Source organism: Chaetodon auriga, chromosome 15, assembly GCF_051107435.1.
Source record: "Chaetodon auriga isolate fChaAug3 chromosome 15, fChaAug3.hap1, whole genome shotgun sequence".
Classification (NCBI taxonomy): Eukaryota; Metazoa; Chordata; class Actinopteri; order Chaetodontiformes; family Chaetodontidae; genus Chaetodon; species Chaetodon auriga.
In genome coordinates, this window is record NC_135088.1 from 8,437,464 (window position 1) to 8,456,228 (window position 18,765).

At 43.7% G+C, this 18,765-nt stretch overlaps 1 protein-coding gene across 4 annotated transcripts in view; it reads right to left on the reverse strand.

Annotated features, from left to right (window-relative positions):
• Nucleotides 1-18,505, reverse strand: part of shroom1 (shroom family member 1) — a 31,163-nt gene extending 12,658 nt beyond the window's left edge. For 2 of the 4 annotated variants that reach the window (XM_076750792.1, XM_076750796.1), the window contains exon 1: nucleotides 1,955-2,214. The gene's annotated coding sequence lies outside the window, so the exon portion shown is untranslated. Of the gene's footprint in view, nucleotides 1-1,954; nucleotides 2,215-18,337 lie in introns of those variants that run through there. The other 2 variants (XM_076750793.1, XM_076750794.1) reach the window with 2 other exon arrangements.
• Between the last annotated feature and the right edge of the window lie 260 nt (nucleotides 18,506-18,765).

An 18,765-nucleotide genomic window follows, 5' to 3' on the forward strand; every position in this document is an offset into this window, starting at 1 on the left:
ACATGGCAACTCAGATGGGGAAACCATTTAACATTTTACATTTTTGCTGAATCAATTATGATAAAAGTTACAGATCATTTTTTGTCAGTTGATTGAGTAGGTTCAGAAATTCAAGTATATTCCCCTTCATTACATTTCGTTTAACCAAAAACAGTATCCGCTCCTGTCAGGCTGTAAAGCTGAGTCTAACAGCATTTTGTTTACAAGACATACGGTTTTAAGTCATGTTGAGGTTTCCCAGCTCACACAGTTTACTGCAGCTTGGGTTTGTAGGTCAGTACAGTTAACCACCTGTTGAAGGAGTCTGTCTGCCGTTTTGCATCAACGAGGCCTCTAATTAAAGGCCTTGAGGTTGGCAGTGCACGTTGCAGCCACACATGAAAAAATGTCAGGAATTCCATATGAAACTACAGAAATGTGGAAGGATTAGTCATGTGACAGATGTACAATGCCTTGTTATAGAGCACTGTGACCCGTAAAGACATGTCTACCTTTTCCCCTTATTACTCTTGCATCCGCATTTGCTTCATCTCCTTCTTGTCACATAATTGCTTTAAACGTAGGGCAGATTAAACTTTCACTTAACTACAGAAGTCCCATAAATGAGACCATTATCAGGAAACCGTTCAGACTATTGTACTTTGATAAAAGCTTTGTACTGTGCTCTGATTATACTGCTCATCACTGTTACCACAAATTTATTTCCAACTGAGACACAGTAGATCACAATCAGCCTGTAAAAACACTTGCAAACACCACCTGATTAACCATTCATACTGAATTTGCCGGAGCACTCAAACTTTAAAGGCCATTCCTTTTGACTGGGATAAATCTTTCGACGACCAGAAAACAATTAACTTCACTCTTGACTTGACAATCTATGGTGGGTTTCTTCTAAGTCCTTTAGTCCATTTTCACAGGTTCCCTTGTTCACTGTAGAGGTACACAGAACTTAAAGGGATAAAACTCCAACGATTCTGTTACACAATCATCTGCACTCATCAGCCATCCATAAACCATCATCTTCAGTCCAGAAACCAGCCCCTGCAAGTTAATGACAGGTTGAGGTTTTACTGTTGACTCTAATGACAGAGTAAATGTAGGCTCCTGTCCTGCATGACCTGCATGCCTTTCCATGACTTTGTCATCAAGCTACCTGAAGCTACATACCTGTCATGCATACACAAAGGTTAATGATGGCAACAAAACAAAGACAAGCCAACCAGTTAATCAACTTTGACAGTTTGGTAGTTTGAAATCTGGGCCTCACCACTGATGGAAGTGCAAGAAATGTTGTGAACACGATGAACCAACAAATATAAAAATCGTGCTGTAAATGACCACTTGGTAACTGAGACAGACAACTGAAAACTCCTTTTCAGCAACATTTTCATAGTAGACGCTTGTTGGCTGAGCTGAAAAACCGGAATCAAAGATGATCCTAGGTGGTCGTTTTGCATACACACAAAACCCACCTCCCAAGAGCCTTTCAAACTACAGTATTAAGGGGGATTCCATGTGTTTATGAAGGGCCTTCTGATCTGTGGTGTGTGTGTGTGTGTGTGTGTGTGTGTGTGTGTGTGTGTGGTTTCCAGCCCTCCTCTTCCCTCTGCGAACAGAGAGAGGCTCCCGAACAGGGGAGCGCTCAAGTGGAAGTGATGGAGGGGACAGGCAGTGACAAAATGTACAGAGAGGAGAGAGGGAGGGAGGGTGAGGCAGAGGGTGACCAGCCCAGACAAATACCCTCACACGCAAACCACAACAACAAGAGACAAGAGAAGTGAACAATGACAGCAGGAAAGCCGAACACAAGTTGGAAGGCTGGATCAACAGTCACAAGGCAGACTGGGGACGACTTGAGAGATCAACAACGTGCAGACTGGTTTGAATGAAAGTTTAGGAACTCAACAGAACGCTGTTAGCAAGACAAAAAAAAAAAGGAAGAAAAACTCACCAAAACTTTGAGTCTGAACCGCTGACCTTCCTGATTTCCATCTGAAAAAGAAATACGGTTCCTAAGTTTCAACTCAAATAAGGATTTGATGAATGATTTCCGTCCTTGTTTCTCACTCAGAACATCTTTCTTCCTCTAAAGAGGGACCAGACCAAGTAACCAGGAGAGCTAGATATTAGAGAGAAGACTTCTAGCGAGTCCCGTCTCCCCCCACCGAGACCCGAGGCTGCCTAGCGGGAGCCACTGATTGGCCAGCCGATGACGTCCGGCTCTCTGATGCACAATGAGCGCAGCGGAGGGAATATTTCACTGCTGCAGATAGCTGCTAGTGCTGCCGGCCGCCCGAACAACAGAGAGAGAGGGGAGAAGAAAAAAAAAAGAGGCCTCGCATTCCTGGCTGGCTTCAAAGACGGAGCAGAGCCCGGGCGCCATTCATTCCCAAGGCCCTGAGCCCTGCACATGGAGACTGGCCAAGGCAGGAGGGAGGACGGAGGAGGGGAGGGGGTAGTGGTGGTGGTGGTGGAGCGGGTGGGTGGGTGGACGGGTGACCTCCCAGCCTCCACCCAAAAAAAAGAAAGAAAAAACTAGCTATCCCCCACCATCACCCTATTAGTCTCTCATTAATTCTTCTGTTCTTTACAACCCCTGTTAATGACAATTACAAAGACGCAGCTCAGCACGTCATTAATCAACTGCAGAAATATCTAGTAATCACGACTGCAGTAAGACTGACATGAAGGTCATCATTGATGGCAAAACCATCTCTGTCCGTAATATGATGAATGAACAATTAGAACTTTTTTGGTGGGGTTTATTACATGATAAAGAAAATTAATTAACTAAATTATTACAAATTGCTAAGATTGATGCATGCTATAAACCACAGTAAGCATTTAAATACACTACTTGACGCTGATCTGTCTCCTACACGGGTCAAACTCGCTGCTCTCAAAGCTCCTGTGCGATTGTCTCGTATAAGACAAAGACCCTAGTTGCCTCCTCCATTGTTTTCTATTGTGGCTGGCAGTGCTAGTGCTCAGCTAGGCAGAGTTTTTGTTACTGTTAGCTCGGCGGCAGACAAAGTGGTGCAAAGAGCAGCATCTGTGCAATGTGGCTGGTTTTACTCAGCCTGTTGAAAGCGTAACCTTTCTTTGTGATGGACACTGGGAGATGTGCATTTTGTAATGATGTAAATGTAAAGTGAACCTAGGCACTATGTGGCCAGTGAGGAAGCTGATACCGGATTGCTGTGGCTGTTGGCTTTCAGTGATGCCCAAGATTTATTAAAGGCATTTTCCACACGAGATTATAAGACAACTCCTTAACTGGGGTCACCATCAAATACAGATGAGGATAAGCTCATGACCACTTTCTGCCTGGCAACTGAGCTAAGAACTCCATCATGGTGGAGGGAGGAGAGAGTTCGCCTTAAGAGCCGAAAGAATTTAAAGACCATAAAAAAATCCAGCGTGGTAAGGGAAGGTGTCAGGCGAGGCCACATTTTCGCAAAGAAGATTGGATTTATAAACCAGTGAATGAGGGAGTGAACACGGGGTGAGGGCTTGGGTTGGGGTGAGGGAGGAAAGAATGATGGGAGGGGGTGTTGAATTCTTTCAGATTTTTTTTTTTTTTGTCTTTCATTGGTGATTATGTGTTCCAGCGTGACCTTCACCATGCAGCCACGAGACTGGACCACCAGGCGTCTGAATGGGAAGCAAAAGGCGGAAATTAGATGGGGAGATAGAGAACAAGAGAGGGGGAGTGCAGGATGATAGAAAGATGTACCACAAGAATGGGAGGTGAAAGAAGAAACAGGGAAGACACATTTGAGAAAGACAGAGAAGAAGAACAAAGAGACAAGCTGGAAAATTGGAGACTATAGTAACTAGTGCCATTGGTAGCCAGCCAAGCAACGAGCGAGCCAAAACCAATAAGCCTGATAGCATAAAGATGATGATGGGTTAACAGACGTCCAGACTTCTGACTGAGGAGCTAAATGGATTGGTCGTAGCCTCAAAAAACGACAGCGCTGTTGCTCTCAGTCAGAAGCATTTGGTGACAAAGAAGACTTTGAATCTGCTCAGTAGAACTCATTAATAATGGCTGCATCCCATTTACTGTAACAGTTGGGTTCCGGTTTCACAAAGATACTTCAGACTTGTCTCATAAAGTAAGACAGTGTCACAGAAGCAAAGACTGACATATTTTAAATCAATTATTCTGACTGAAAGCATCCTGGTTACTTTAAATAAATATATACTCCCGGGTGGCACTGTCGAAACCAGCACAATGCATCATGGGAGCAAAGCGTTACTGAAGATGGCTGTCAGAATGCGCCTATATACAGACACTATTTCCCATAAGTCTTGCTGTATTAAGAAATATAACTGTAACACAAGGGGGACCCCTCATACAGGACAGAACAGTCAATCCTTTAGAAAAAAGTGCATTCATAGAAAACAGAGCAGACACTCTGAGAGCACAGCACCGGTTGAAACGGCAGCAAAAAACTAAATATACACATAGTCAAGCAGTACCACTCTTATTTACATATTAATGATTTAAGCTACTTGTGTGGGATTAAAAGCGTTCCATTGACCTTTTGGTCCATGAAAGCCTGCATCAAAATGTGAACCATTATATTCTTTACTTACGTAGTAAGTAGCCTGAACCTCCATTAAATTCCACTGAGTAGGTGAAAGAAAACACTAGAAACCTATCCTGAAAACTTTGCCTGGTGTCTTCAAATCAGAAATCATTGAACATCTGTGAGCCTGAAATGGATGAAGCACAAATGCACAAATACTGGACTATGACTCAAGTCTCCCACAGGGCCTGAAAGACATCATTCCCATTGTCCCTGATCAAAAAGAACCAGGAGAGGAAGCTGTGTTTGAAAAGGTGGAAGTGGCCGGGTGTCATGCACTGACAGAGCAAAGCATCTAATAGCGGGAAAGGGAAAGCCGTGTTGCCATGCAGTGTTATCGCCAATGAGATTCGGCATTTCTGTGCGTGTGCAGGGGAGAGAAACTGTGTCTGTGTGTTGCTGGGCAGTGCTCACACCACTGTCTAAAATCTACAGCTGACCAAGACAAGCTGTCACACTCTAATAAGCTCTGCATTCCTGCCCTGATCTGCCCTTAATACTTGACAATATTAACATGTACTCGACTTGATTTAATGCTGATGTTTTCACTAAAAGCTGTATTTTTGTAGGGATGTACATTGCTAGTGGCCCTGCTATATGTACGCATGTGGCTTTTGGTTAAATAATTCTTACATAAGGACACACACACACACACACACACACACGCAATGCAACAAGGTCAATAGGAGTATACAAATAACATTCTGTGCTATAAAACAAAAAACCCAGTGAAGCATTCCATATCCTCGCTGGTCAACCATTAACCAGGAACTGCGCCGTGCAAGCTTAAAAAGTGAACACAGGCCTCTGCGAATGATAAACTTCTTATTACGTTCAAGTGGATTCTCAGAAGACAATTACTTTTGTATTAAGGACCCCCCGGGGGGCTGCAATATGATCTAGTCATGGTGAGTTTAACTGGATACTGTAGGAATTCCTCGGCACTAGAATAGTACAAGGCTGCAGGCGATGGAGTTTTGTTTGTGTGTAGGTGTGTTTGGTCTGAATGTAGGCCGTGAAAATTCATCATGACTGCAGAATATCGCTGTCAGTCTTTGGTATGCACGTTAAAACTGAGAGCATACTGAGCTGGGTCAAAGTCAGGTGTGAAATGTTTAGAAAAAGGACAATTATGGAAGAAACTGGACCAAACTAAATGCACTTTTTTTATACATTAAATTAAAAGTTATGCAACACACAGTGTGTTTTGCACTTTGCAAGCACCTCTCAGGAGAAATACCAGCCATTTGTGCAGGAGCCAACAAACTTGATTCGAGGTGGTAATGTCTGATGGAGGAGAGAGGAGGTATGACCCAGGCCCAAGGCTCACACCACCTCAAAGCTCAGGAATCACATGTGCCACCGGCTCAACGGCTTCTTACACAATCTTGTCAAATAGGCGAAAACCTTATTCAGAGCAAATGTGTGATACAACCGACAACAAGGCAGCCACAGAGACAAAAGAGGGCCGGGGCGAAAGAATGTCTGAAGGGAGAAAAAAAAAAAAACACAGAAAGTGAGAAAGAAGAGACGGCCCAGCAGGAAGCCGAGGACAAACACCACAGGAAGAAAAAACACAATAACAAATGACCCACTTCCTGTTCAGAGGTGGGAAAAGTCTCAACGACTCCATCATTACGGAAAAATGTTATCCCAAAAAAAAAAAAAAAAATCTATTGTTCTTGGGTCTCCAGTGTCTCCTATAGCTCAGGCCTCATCTCTCAACAGCAGGACAGATCATCTAAAATTTGTCTTCACCTGAAATTCAGCCCTATTTTTTCTTTGGATGTACAACTGAATGAGAAATTTGTCAGTGAAGCCACGACATGAAGTAAATCTTGCATCAAGCGCCGCAGAATCGAAGCTGTGTTTAAGTCCGGTTTGTGATGACGCATACGTGCATCAACCACTTTGTACCAGAAAGCGCAGAGGTTCTTCATCATCAGAGAGCCTCCACCAGTTAGCTCAGCCTGTGTCATCTCTTGTGTCCCTGCCCCGCCAGGCTGCAGTGACCATCTCTGTCCTGTTATATAACGAGCTGTGGGCCGACCAGCTGACCACAGACACATAACAGATGCAGGAATTCACCCACGGTGGGCCCAGAGCTGGCACTGCGTCACCCGTGACACTGCATGACTTCACCAGCAGCACATGAGATTTAGTGCAGAGGACGAGACTTCCCAGGGAGACACTGACTTTACAGTGCATGTATTGTTCTTGTAACGTAGTCGATCATGAATTCATCTCACAGTGACTTCTATCTCATGGTTAAGGGTCTGTACTAAGTCACCAACTTGTTTGAACCAATGCAGCCATTATTAAACAAACTGATTTAGCGCCATTAATGAAAATAAAATGCCAGGTTTACAAGAAATAAGCTGCAGCAAAGAAGTTTGACTGCAAACATACTGCACAGAGAACAATGAAATCCTTGTGCGGGCTGGTATACATTTGGTCCTTTAAAGTATTTATTGTTACTCGTGGAATGTATCAATGCCGGTAAAATCCCTGGCAAAAGCTGTTAATGGACTTATCACACCTGGTGCAGCGTGATGTGGCATAAAGGCCACATGATATGACCTGATTCTGTCCTTCCATTCAGCTCATTTTAGGTATTATTTCCCATTAAAGTGCTGTCACTTATTACTGAGGTGGACCCGCTTTCCTCCAGCAGGCCTCACACTCTATACTTCTATAGCGATACTGAGATAAAGCAGCGGTAATTATCACAATATTCATTTGCAGAGGAAAAGGTTAATGTTTAATGATGCACCCTAGCAGCAGGTCAAAGTTTATCCAGTGGAATAACTAAACATCAATGACATGCATGTATGACTGGGCGCTGAACTTCGATACTTTTATGGCTCCAAAGGATTACTTTAATGCTAACGGGTGTCAAAAAATGCCATGTCACTCTGCACCAAATTTCAACAGCTAAGGACTAATCTCACCAGCATCAGCCAACAAAGCATGCAATATGCTTGTACCATGATCTAATAATACACACACTGTAAAGAGGCCTGCTGGAAAAACACTCGCTCACTGTTTTCTTTTTAATGTCAGCTGCTTATCTGCACAGATAATGGAGTAAACTTTGTGCTGCTTGTTGGCGATCCAGCGCAGCTAACGCATATCTGCTCGAAGGTGAGTCTGTTCACCCCACTGCCCAATAAACTCACCACCCCTCACTGCCTCTCTTCCATCAACAGCCAGGCAGGGGAGGTGGTGTAGAGCTTCCTCAGCATCATCCTGGACAGTAAACTGAGCTTTGATCACCACATCACAGACCTCCATAAACGCTGCCAACAAAGACTCTGCCATCCGCAAAGGCTCTCTTTTATACCAGAGTATCATTGAACCCATCCTTCTGTACTGTACCTTCACCAACAGAGGCTACAAGCCGCAGATACAGACAACCAATCTGCAAAAAAACAACATGCTTCATGAGGAGTTTTGTGCCTTCAGCTTTAACTGCTTTAAATGGCCTTAAACAGCCTCAACAACACTTCTGAGATGTTCATGATTGCTATTTTTTTATGTTATGTTTTATGTTTTGTTTATGAGTTATTTTATGCTTTCTTTATGCAGTTTCTGGTCCTGGAGAAAGAAGAGAAAGTGACACTGAGGCTTAACTTTAGACTTTGTCTGCCAGGCAATTTCAAACCACTAATAATATAAAAATCATACAATAAAACAATCTACTATCTGTGCTAGTTATGCATGGTGATAGCATCAGCGGTCAAACACCTGACACTTTATGGCGGCGTGGCACCCTGACCCTCAGTGTCTTATCACTGGCAGCTTGGCCGGTTTGGTTGTTTGGCAAAGGCACATGGAAAGAAATGTGCTTGATAAGCAACCAGGGCAGGTACAGTAGGTAAATCGAACAGGTTGTCATATTCACAGCCCCCAGTTTGACCGCTTAAATGAAAAGATGCAAACGTTGGGCAAAGATTGAAATTTTCAACTTAATATTTCTGCCTTTCAAACGCATAGACACCCCAGGCAGTAAATCATCAGATGGGTAAGTGGTTATTACGCAATTGGATCATGAAGCCTTGCTCGTTCCGAACGGCAAGGCTTGTTTAAACACAACGGCAGGCCCATCTCATCTTACTTTCTACACTATGTCTTTAAAATATTGTAATTTGTGCTCGAAACTAGCACACAGATGCACTGAAATATCACTTACATAACAGATGCTCATCCCTGCAGTGATCTCACCAGTCATCTATTGCCCTGTGCAAATAGCAGGTCAATATACCTGATAAGAGTCTACAGGACACTTCCTGGTAGAACAAACAACTGTACTTACAGGATGAGATCCGAGGAACGCACAGTGCACCTGTGGGGCTACATTCAATAACCTAATGTTGACTTACTGCAGAGTGATGGAGGTTTAAAAGGAAAGTTGAGGTTTTCTACAGGTTGGGCTGCAATTAACTATTCATTTCATTTCCCATTACCCAACGATGGATCAATTAATATGCAAATTATCTTCTTGATTTACACTTGGTCTGAAAAATTGTCTGCGATGGCCTCTACTACTAAAGAGGACAAAGAAAACCAGAAAATATTCACATTTGAGAAACTGGTACCCTTGATTTTCTTTGCCATTTTAGCTTGAAACATTCCATCCATTATTGAAATACTTGCTGCAAAACTTCCTGCTGATTGACTAATCGCTGCAATCTGTAAGCGTATTTTGTGAGAAACGAGCTCAAAGGTACCAGAAACCCCTCTCAGAGCGAACCACCCTTCCCACGCAAACTTTTTTGTTTTCGCCTTTAAAAACATCCGCTTGTCAAGTAAAGACAGGACTGGACGTCATGTTCAGTAAGACATCCTTATTATTTCATATAATTAGGTTTTATTATAATCGCAAGGACAAAGTTTCAATACCCATTACATAATGACATTAGATATGTAATCCTGCAGCGAGGGGAATATGCGAGGGAAGACGTGCCAGGTTAATAACGTGCCAAGGGCGATTTTTGCAGTAATGCCTAAGCACCAATCATGAACGCATGAATTGCAAATAAGTGTTTAGCAATACTAGCACTGAGTGACAGAGTAGACCTGTTTCATCAAGGCCTTCCTCAGACAATCATTTCATCCACTGCACACCAACATCTTTCGTGCGAAAACACGCAAAACTTGATCCCTATTCTTTATTCTTTACACCAACACACTATCATATTCACTTTGAGGCAGCCAGACAACATAACTAGAACTGGGCGTTTACCCCTCCCCTAATCGTTGGACCCCCTGGAGCCGCCAAAGTCAGGTTACGGTACTAAATGACCCGCTGAGCTCCAAGACAGACAGCATTCCTCGTCTGGCCTTATTGCTCCCCAAGAACCATCTAATACAAGGCAATTAGAGCCACTGAATGGACATTTTTAGACCATAGACTGTACAAGAAGTCCCTGAGGAAAAGGTGGACGGATCCAGGCTGGAAACTATGCAAAGTCATCGACTCGATGCACTGGTAATGCCGCATTTTGATATGTGGCAGTCGGAAAAGCACAGGTGTGGCTAATAAAATGAATGATGGCTGAATTCCATTTGGCTGCTTCGGTTTCAGGGTGTTGTTCATGCCGGCTCGGTGTCACACTGTCAAGGCTTGCGGGGACATTTGAGTCGAACCATCGTTAATAGTTATTAGTAACACCTGTGCCTCTCCTACTACAACTCAAAACGTCTGCTCTGATACAGGGTGCTTTCTGCTCTGGTCAGGAATTGAACTGTGATGGGCCTCTTATTAAAAAAAGCATTGACTGCTCAATGACAGTAACATGTTTGAGGAGCTGCACTGCATCTGTACAACAACAGAAATAACGGTAACTGTGTAAGAAAGCAAATAAATGTATTTCTCAAAATGTTCCTGGGGGGGGATTAAAAGCACTTCACACCCATAATGCACGTCCTCGAGTGTTTTTAATTAGTTTGCCTGATTAGAGCTCTTCTCAGAACTCTCTGCTCCATTCCCGAAATGTTTGCACACCCTCTGATTAACTTCTCCTCTGTTGCACCTTTTTCATTCTGCTTGCTTTGTTTGGTAACCTTGTGTGATTACTGGCATGGGCTCCACCTAACTTACTAACTAACCTGCAGTGCTCTAATCAACCAGAAGAACTGAAAACACCTGTGCCAGTTGATTAAAATACAATCAACACACACTCAAAAACCGTTTTATGTTACTCCTTCCTGCAGTCACAGATGCAGAAATGTTTTAACTTATAAGCAAAAGTCAGTCATGCATGCATCCTTGCGGGCACTTCAAAGGATGACCAGTGGATTAACATGTCTCTTGCTCTCCAAGGAGCGGCACACACACAAATTCTACATCTGACGTCAGAGGAAAAGAAAGCAGGATTCATTCATGAAATGAGCTTCTGCTGTTACATGGGCATGCCAGTGACATCATGTCTGGTAAGGAGGGAGAAACCGCAGAAAACAAAGAGAAATGTGATGATAAAAGGTGCGAGAAACTGGGTCGCTGTCCTCTGTCCGCTAAGGCGTGATGAAAGTGAACAGACATGCCTCTAATCTCTCCTTTTATACCTGCCAGGATGCTTTAAGAAGCATGAAAAGGACGGAGCAGATACACGATACGCTGCCCTGTAGAGCGGCAGCAGCAGGACAACAGGGAAACATTTGCTTAATGTTGCACCAGAGATTTGAATTGCAAAAGAGGCCGCCAGGCAGATGGAAAAACTGCGAGGGAAAACTGTTAACATCCACTTCCCCCACTGACCCCAACATGGCTGCCGCTGAAGTCAACAACAGATCTGAGCCGAGACATATTCCTGACAAACTGGATTTCTGATCTGGGAGAGTATGCTCGCTCACTGTGACCTGCCCAATCAGCTTAACAGTGAACTTAAGCAAATTAAAACGTGACCCACATGCTCCACATTTTTGTTTTCACCCTGATAGAACGAGCAGATTCATCCAGGTGGAAGCGATGATCTGTGATTAAGCAGATGAAAATATGGATGTCTTGTGGGTAACAAGTATCCCACTCATTCCTCAGACGCTAATGCTCAAGCTTTCCCCCAGAGAAAGAAGAGTTTCAGTATCTGCGCCTGCAGTTTGCACCTATGTATTTTGCAAATTTACAGCCTGATGGAACATCCTGACTTGTTTAGTTTGACTATGTTTAGTTTCTTGTAAAACACACAATGAAGTAGGGCAAATCAACTGACTGCTCCCCCAGTGTCACAGTTGCTGTTCAGAGATCACCTCATGTCCCGCTTCGGGTCTCTGTCTAAACAAATACTTTTGTCCGTAGACTTTGGGTATTGAGACATCGGCGAAATGTACCCTGCTGACGGACGCTGGTTTAAACAACTCCAAAATGTTAACTGATTGGTTCAGAGGCGACTACAGCAAACATTTTGCCTCCTACCTTGCTGAGGCACAATTCAATATGGAAAAAGCCCAAAGCACACAAAATAAAGGCTTGCTCACTGCTTTCAAGGTATCTGATTTTGGCAGACCTGCCATTTCTGATGGCCTGAGCTTCCAAATGTATGTGCAAACCTGGCAAAATATCCTCACCGCGGTGGACTTTGTTGGATGAAGCTCAATCTATTGCTTGAATTCAGTTAGAAACTACACGTACCTCCAAGTTTTAGGCAGACTGTGGCCATGGCCTTCTGACTTCCTCACACAGAAAAACATGTTATTCAAAAGATATGCAAATAAGTAGCTCAGCAACAAAATCTCCATAACTGACCATGTCACTACTATATGAACATGAACGGAGGCTTTGTATGACCCATCATAACTGTAAAGTCTTAATTCAGGCCCCATAAAGACAAAGGGAATGTCTGAGTAGGCTCTCCTTGAGCCAAACATCTGACTTACAAGGAATTTATTTCTTCTCCTGCTTCTCACACTGCACATAAAGTCTACGGGGGAATTTTTCTGTAAAATGAACCCGGAATAAATCTGATTTAGTGGACAGCTGAGCACCAGAAAAACAACCCTGCAGTTTTAAATTTTAAACTGCGAAGAGCTCAGCTTTCAGCATGTTCCTCAATGGCTTTACCATGGCCGCATACTGTGCAAATCACACCGGCAAACGGCAACAGTAGACAAGAAAATAAAAATCTTTGTGGCATTGAGGCACCAGCAGCTTTTGACATTCAATTCACGTGTTCCTGGTGAGTTACCATTTAGCTAATTTTGTCATTCTTCAGGCCCTTATGAAGCAGATGATCGATGCAACGCGGCCAACAGGTTTTCCCTCATCAGGCTGATAAGTCTTAATCCTTTGTAAGCGCTTTTCCTCTGAGAAGTTTGCTTTATGCTGCAGAAAGCTATATAATGAATGTAACAATGAAAAAGAAAATTATTATTTTAGCCAGAATACAGCGGCTCTTTGTTAGCTCCATCATGCCGCCTCCATCTAGCTGCACTAAAAAGAACAAATGAGCCTAATGTGCTGATAATTACAGCGTCCCACCTACACTTCAGGCTATAGACTATAGCCTGCAGATGATCTCCCATCGCCGTGACGCCCCGGCAGAGACAAAACATTTGGTGTTTACTTTTAATTGCCCCGCTTTTGAAACCCATACAGCAACCTAATAGTACTGATCATCACGCTCAGGAGTCAAGTGATTTCTAATCTCCATTGTGTTTCCCAGCTCTGAGTCTGCCACCGTGGTGAATTTTGGGGAGCTGATCACAATGGGCTCCTTTTACTGCTCGCAGCGCAGGTTTCCTACCTCAGAGCAGGGGAGGAGGGGTGGGGGGTGGGAGGGGGGGGGGGGGGGGGGGCACAGAGCTTAAACTTCACCAGAAAACAGCGCAACACACTCTGGACTTTGCAACCTGGGGGAAGAAAAATGGTGCGGCACTTCGATGTGGTGCTGCCCAAGGAAGCGCTGGTATGACTACTGGGGGGAACTTTACTCTTCATACCACGCTGAGCTAAAAATATGCCCATACATTCATTTCACTGAGCTAATGTATCCAACTGTATGTCTCGGCTTGATGTTTTACATTCGTTTCACATTTTTCTTGTGGCTTTTTGGCTCGCTAGTCAGCTGATAGGTCATTGGTCTCAAAGGTCCGGCAGAAATTAATCAGACTGCATGTTAAATAGCACCATTATTGGCAGCAAAACTTTTTTTAAAAAATGGGTTTGAAGTTACTTTAAGGCAGCAACTGATGATTACTCATTTGAGAGGCTGGAATGAGATCACGTTTGATATTCTGTTCGCTATTTTTGCTTGTCAATCATTCAAACGATTACTTCATTATCAAAATAGCTGCAGATTACCAACTAATCGTTTCAGCACCAAAATACTTAAAATTGTGTAATTTCATCTAATTAACTGACTCCCTTTTATTTCAGCAACTTAGACTGATGTAACTGAGTCACTAACCAGGTGTTGAAGCTGTTCCAGCTCTGACTGGACACACACAGACACAGAAAAAAAGACAAAATCCTCTACTTCCAGCCATGTCAGACAGCTGTAAATGCCTCTTTTATTAGTCAATATCACAGCCACATTACTGCATCCGTGGCCGGCTCAAGTCTCAGTGACAACCCCTCACCCACACCTTTTCATCAGGGCCTATGAAACCTGAGAGGGCCTCCAGCAGACCTGTTAGCACGGTGTATTATGGAGGTGCAGCACACAAAGCAGTCCATCTGCCTTTCTTTATTTCTCTTTCTGCAGTCCAAACAGGGAAACAGCTCAGAAAAAGTCTTCTTCTCTCTGTACAGGCCTCTTTTCTGATTATCTCAATGTTTAAAAAAGCCCAATCATCAATTTGGATTTTGACTGATGGACTTAATGCAGGTGGTTGTATTTTCATGTACTGGAGAATCCTAACCAACGAGCAGAGAGTATCACTTATTGAATCGGGGTTATTGAAGTGGAGTTGTATGGGGTACTTATTCATAATCAGTGTTTACCTAAAGTAGATGGCAGTCGACATGGCCCCAGTTTGGAGAAGGCACTGAAGCAAAGCAATGTACTGGTGTGGACAGGGGGCTGCAGGAAAATGGATTTTAGCAGCCTTAAAGAAGGCCCACCAAACAAAAAAAGAAATCAGTTCAAGTGTACGCCATATTTAGAACAGCACTTCGCCTTGCTGCCCTCTCCTGCGGCACTACATGTTCAACCATAGAACCTCCAACATTACTTGTGTCTGCAGTGTGTTTTCTGTACATCTACATTGCCCAAAACGTAGGGAAAAGGAGTGGGACATTCAAAAGCTGCCTATACAAAGCGGTTACCTGCACACCTAGCCTCATGACATATGACATGGCCATATCCCAATGAGGGCCCTATAGGGCCATACAATAGTGTAGGTGTGGTCCTGTCAGATAACCAGAATAGACGGGGAACAGACACACATACCCACACACTTTCCAGCCTGCCCTCAGGGGGCCTCGCATTAGCCAACGATAACCTCTGTCAGCCATTTGTCTCCTTTTCAACCATCTGCTCTATAGGACCTGAAGAGGTCTCTCTGTTCCTCTGACAAAAGAAGGAGGAGGTGACAATAACTCACAACTGCAGACCAGTGAGTGGTCAAACCCAGGTAAGAAAAAAAAAAAAAAAAAAAAGCCTCCGGCCACGTCTGTACAAAAGAGCTCTGAAGTAACAACCGAAGAGAAGAAGCCAGACAAAAGGTTGGGAAACGGAGCTGGAGAGGCTGTGAATGTCTGAGTGTGGTGGGTGGTGTTGGAGATAGTTTTACCTATGCTCCACCAATCTTGGAACCCATCAGCCATCGACTGACGACGATTTAGCCTCTGGGGGCAACGGCCAATGTTTTCAGCTAATCTCTATACACACATCCTGATTTTGGGCTACTCAAACTATAGCCATTTGAGCCATTGTTGAAATGGCTCAAGTGGCGTTACCTTCACATCCATGGCAACCACAAAAAACACATTCGCAGGTTGTACTGAACAGCTGGTAAAATCTACACACAGTCAACCATTACATCAAGTTTTACAGTAATGATGTAATGCTTAAGTCATTTTTACTTTACTGCGGCTTTCATCTGATTATCAGGATTAATGTTTCCACTAACAACACGCCTGCTGGTGACAATAACCTCAGATATTCCTTCCATTCTTTCCTATTACTTATTAATCCCGTGGGGGGAATTTTTAACTTGAACATGACATCTTAAGCAAGTTTCTCTCTTCCTCATCTGTTCTCTTATTCAAAGCAATCAAATCGTTCACCTTGATCTTCTTATCAGTGTTCAATGAGACCTTCCTAGCTGATACTACAATGATGTCACACAACGAAGGCGTACCTGAATACCTGTATGTTACAGTCAGGCACTCTGAACCACGCATCCATCATCTTATCAACCTTTCCACTTCTTTCAACACAGAGCATGACATCACAGTGACAAACCAGAAACCGGCACCTTATGATAACTAGCCTCCATGCTAATCACAGCTAAATTGTTATGCTATATTACTGCCATGATGTACTGCTAAATCATGTGGTTTACACATGACATCATTACAAATCCCCTCTTGTACCTGATTACAGCCCAGCTGAGTCAATCATTTAAACACACAGTTAAAAAAAAAACACCATTGAATTCCCCAGCCCTTACAATGAGTCATCCACCAAACAGATATTTCCGTGAAGCACATTGTTTTTCCTGAAACCAGCAATGCCAGTGAAAGTCTCACATCATGCAGGTACAATGGAAGAGGTGGAATTACAACAAGATCGCGCCTCCATGACGGGATAATGTAAACAGCAGAGTAGCAGGAACCAACGAGCTGTTAACTGATTTATAACTCTGACACCTTCCTGCTACGTCCTTGTGCATAATCTCAATCTCACCCAAGCATTGACTGCTTCAAACTGACACCAGACAGAGTGATAATGATTTACTTTTTGAAATTTCTTAAATCAATTAGCAGCCTACCATTGGCTCACTTTAAGCAACATTTCCTCAAATTAAGATTTTTTAGTGTGCAGTCATTTCTAGCTGGACGCCTCCTGCAGAATCAGTCAGAACCCATCTGAACTTCGTACCTAGCCCACGTAGCCAAACCAGTTAGTCCATCCTTGTAGGGATGGGATGTGTGAAAGGTCACTGAAAGAATGTAAACATCCGAGTCAAAACCACACACCAAACACACCAAGAGTAACTTTCCACTGTTGAATAAAGCGACCGGCCCCACCAAGTCAAACACGCCACCACACAAACCCCTACCTGCTGCTATTTTGAGTCTACTATACATACCATAAACATTTGTTCTATCTTCATAAATACTGTGCACATATTATCATTGTTACTGTGTTACCTAAGAGGTGGAGGGAAAGAGAGAGAGACAGATCCTGTTTCAACACCCAGGGTAAGTTTACGGGTAAGGCTCATGGCTTTGTGACCCTACTCTTATTTTATAGCCTTGCCCTTCTATTTGCTTCCGTCTTTTGTTTCCAGCTTCCTTTCTTCTTTAATCTTCCTGCAACACGCACACCAGCTACTCCAGCTATCATATCTACAACCACCTGTATGCAGCAATTTACAAAATGTGTGTTCTGCCACATGTTTTGGCTTTGTGTCAAGTTATCATGGACTGCTTCGCTGTGTTAGATCTTTAATCTGACAGGTCCGAGCATCCAGCGGCACATGACTATCCAAGCAGAGCGACGTTTGATGAGCTTTGGATCAACAGGTGTTTGTGGTGGTTGCATGCTTTTGGGTTGTGGGTGCATGTGTTTGTGTTGCTGCTTGTGAGTCTCCTGCCTTTGTCTGGGTGTATATATGCGTGCATTACACCTCCACGCACACCTACTCTGCACTAACGTCTCTGCAAAGGGTCTCTTTGCATCCTCCAGGTCAGACTCCGTGGGCGCAGTGGAGTCGAGTCGGGTCAGCGGCCTGAGCAGAGCATCCAGCGGCGGCTCACAGAGAGGCCAGTGTGCTCCTCCTGCTCCCACCATCTGACCAACGCACCGCATGAGTGCTTCAGTTTCAGCCACAGCACAAAACACTAGTGTCCGGTTTCCCCCCAGAGCAACCCTGCCGCAGCCGTGGCGCCTTTTGTTCCCACTTTAAATAAAACATAGTCCAGTCATTAGGTAGAAAGGCCCTCCTGTGCATAATTCAGGGCCAGGCATCAATTTGAGGCGAGGAGATAAGGTTAAGGAAGGACAATACTATGATGTTCTCACAGTATTGTCAAACAACTGACATTGCATAAGTCATGCACAACACAGAAACGTATGGAAATGCCATCTATACTTGGTGACAACAGTAGTTTGGATTGCTGTTTGTCTGCAGTCCACACCATCCATTACAGGGCTGCAACTAACCATTACTTCCATCATCAATTCATCTGTCAGCTAAAGGTGACAAATACTTGGTAGGATATAAAAACAATTACATAATTCACTATATATCCACTGAGTCAAAACATAACAAAAAAAAAATCAGTAGCAATTCAACAGATGATGGGCTGTGTTCAAGAACACAAACACTGTGACCGCTAACACCGACTATTTGCTGCTTAAGAACTGAGATGAGAGCGGTTGTATCTTATTTAAAAACAGCGTTTACAAACATTTCAACTTTTTCAAAACTACACCTGTAAACAGAGGTTCAAAATGAAAGAGCCATTCTCACAAGAGATAGTCAACAGGTTGACAGTTGTCACCCGAAACTGAGCAGCCACAGCGGCACTAAATGCACCTGCTGCTGCCGAAGTCCCCTCCGCGTACCTGCTGAATCCCGGTCACTTCGCGGATCTCAACCACCTGTAGTCCTCGTTTCTCTCGGGTGTGTTTCCCCTTCTCGAAGAAGTAACAGTCACGGATATAAGAACTGACGGACAAAATTCACTTTTTGTAGTTGGCTGGTGTGCCTCGCATCCCCGGTAATGAGCTTTCCTTTTCCCTACGCTCGCAGCTAGCTTACCTTATTCCCTTGAGGGAGAAGCGGATGAAAGGTAACAGAGGGCCACGTAGACCAATCAGATTCAGGAAAAGGCGGGCGCTTTGGGAATACGCGGCACCCTATTGGTCAGTCCCTGTTAATGGCGGAACAGTGAAAACGGGAATTTCTCTGTATTGTTTTGATGGTCTTGAGTTCACTGAGAAGAAGCTGAAGCGAAAACTAAAGGGACATTGTTACCGCTTTCCAGAACTCA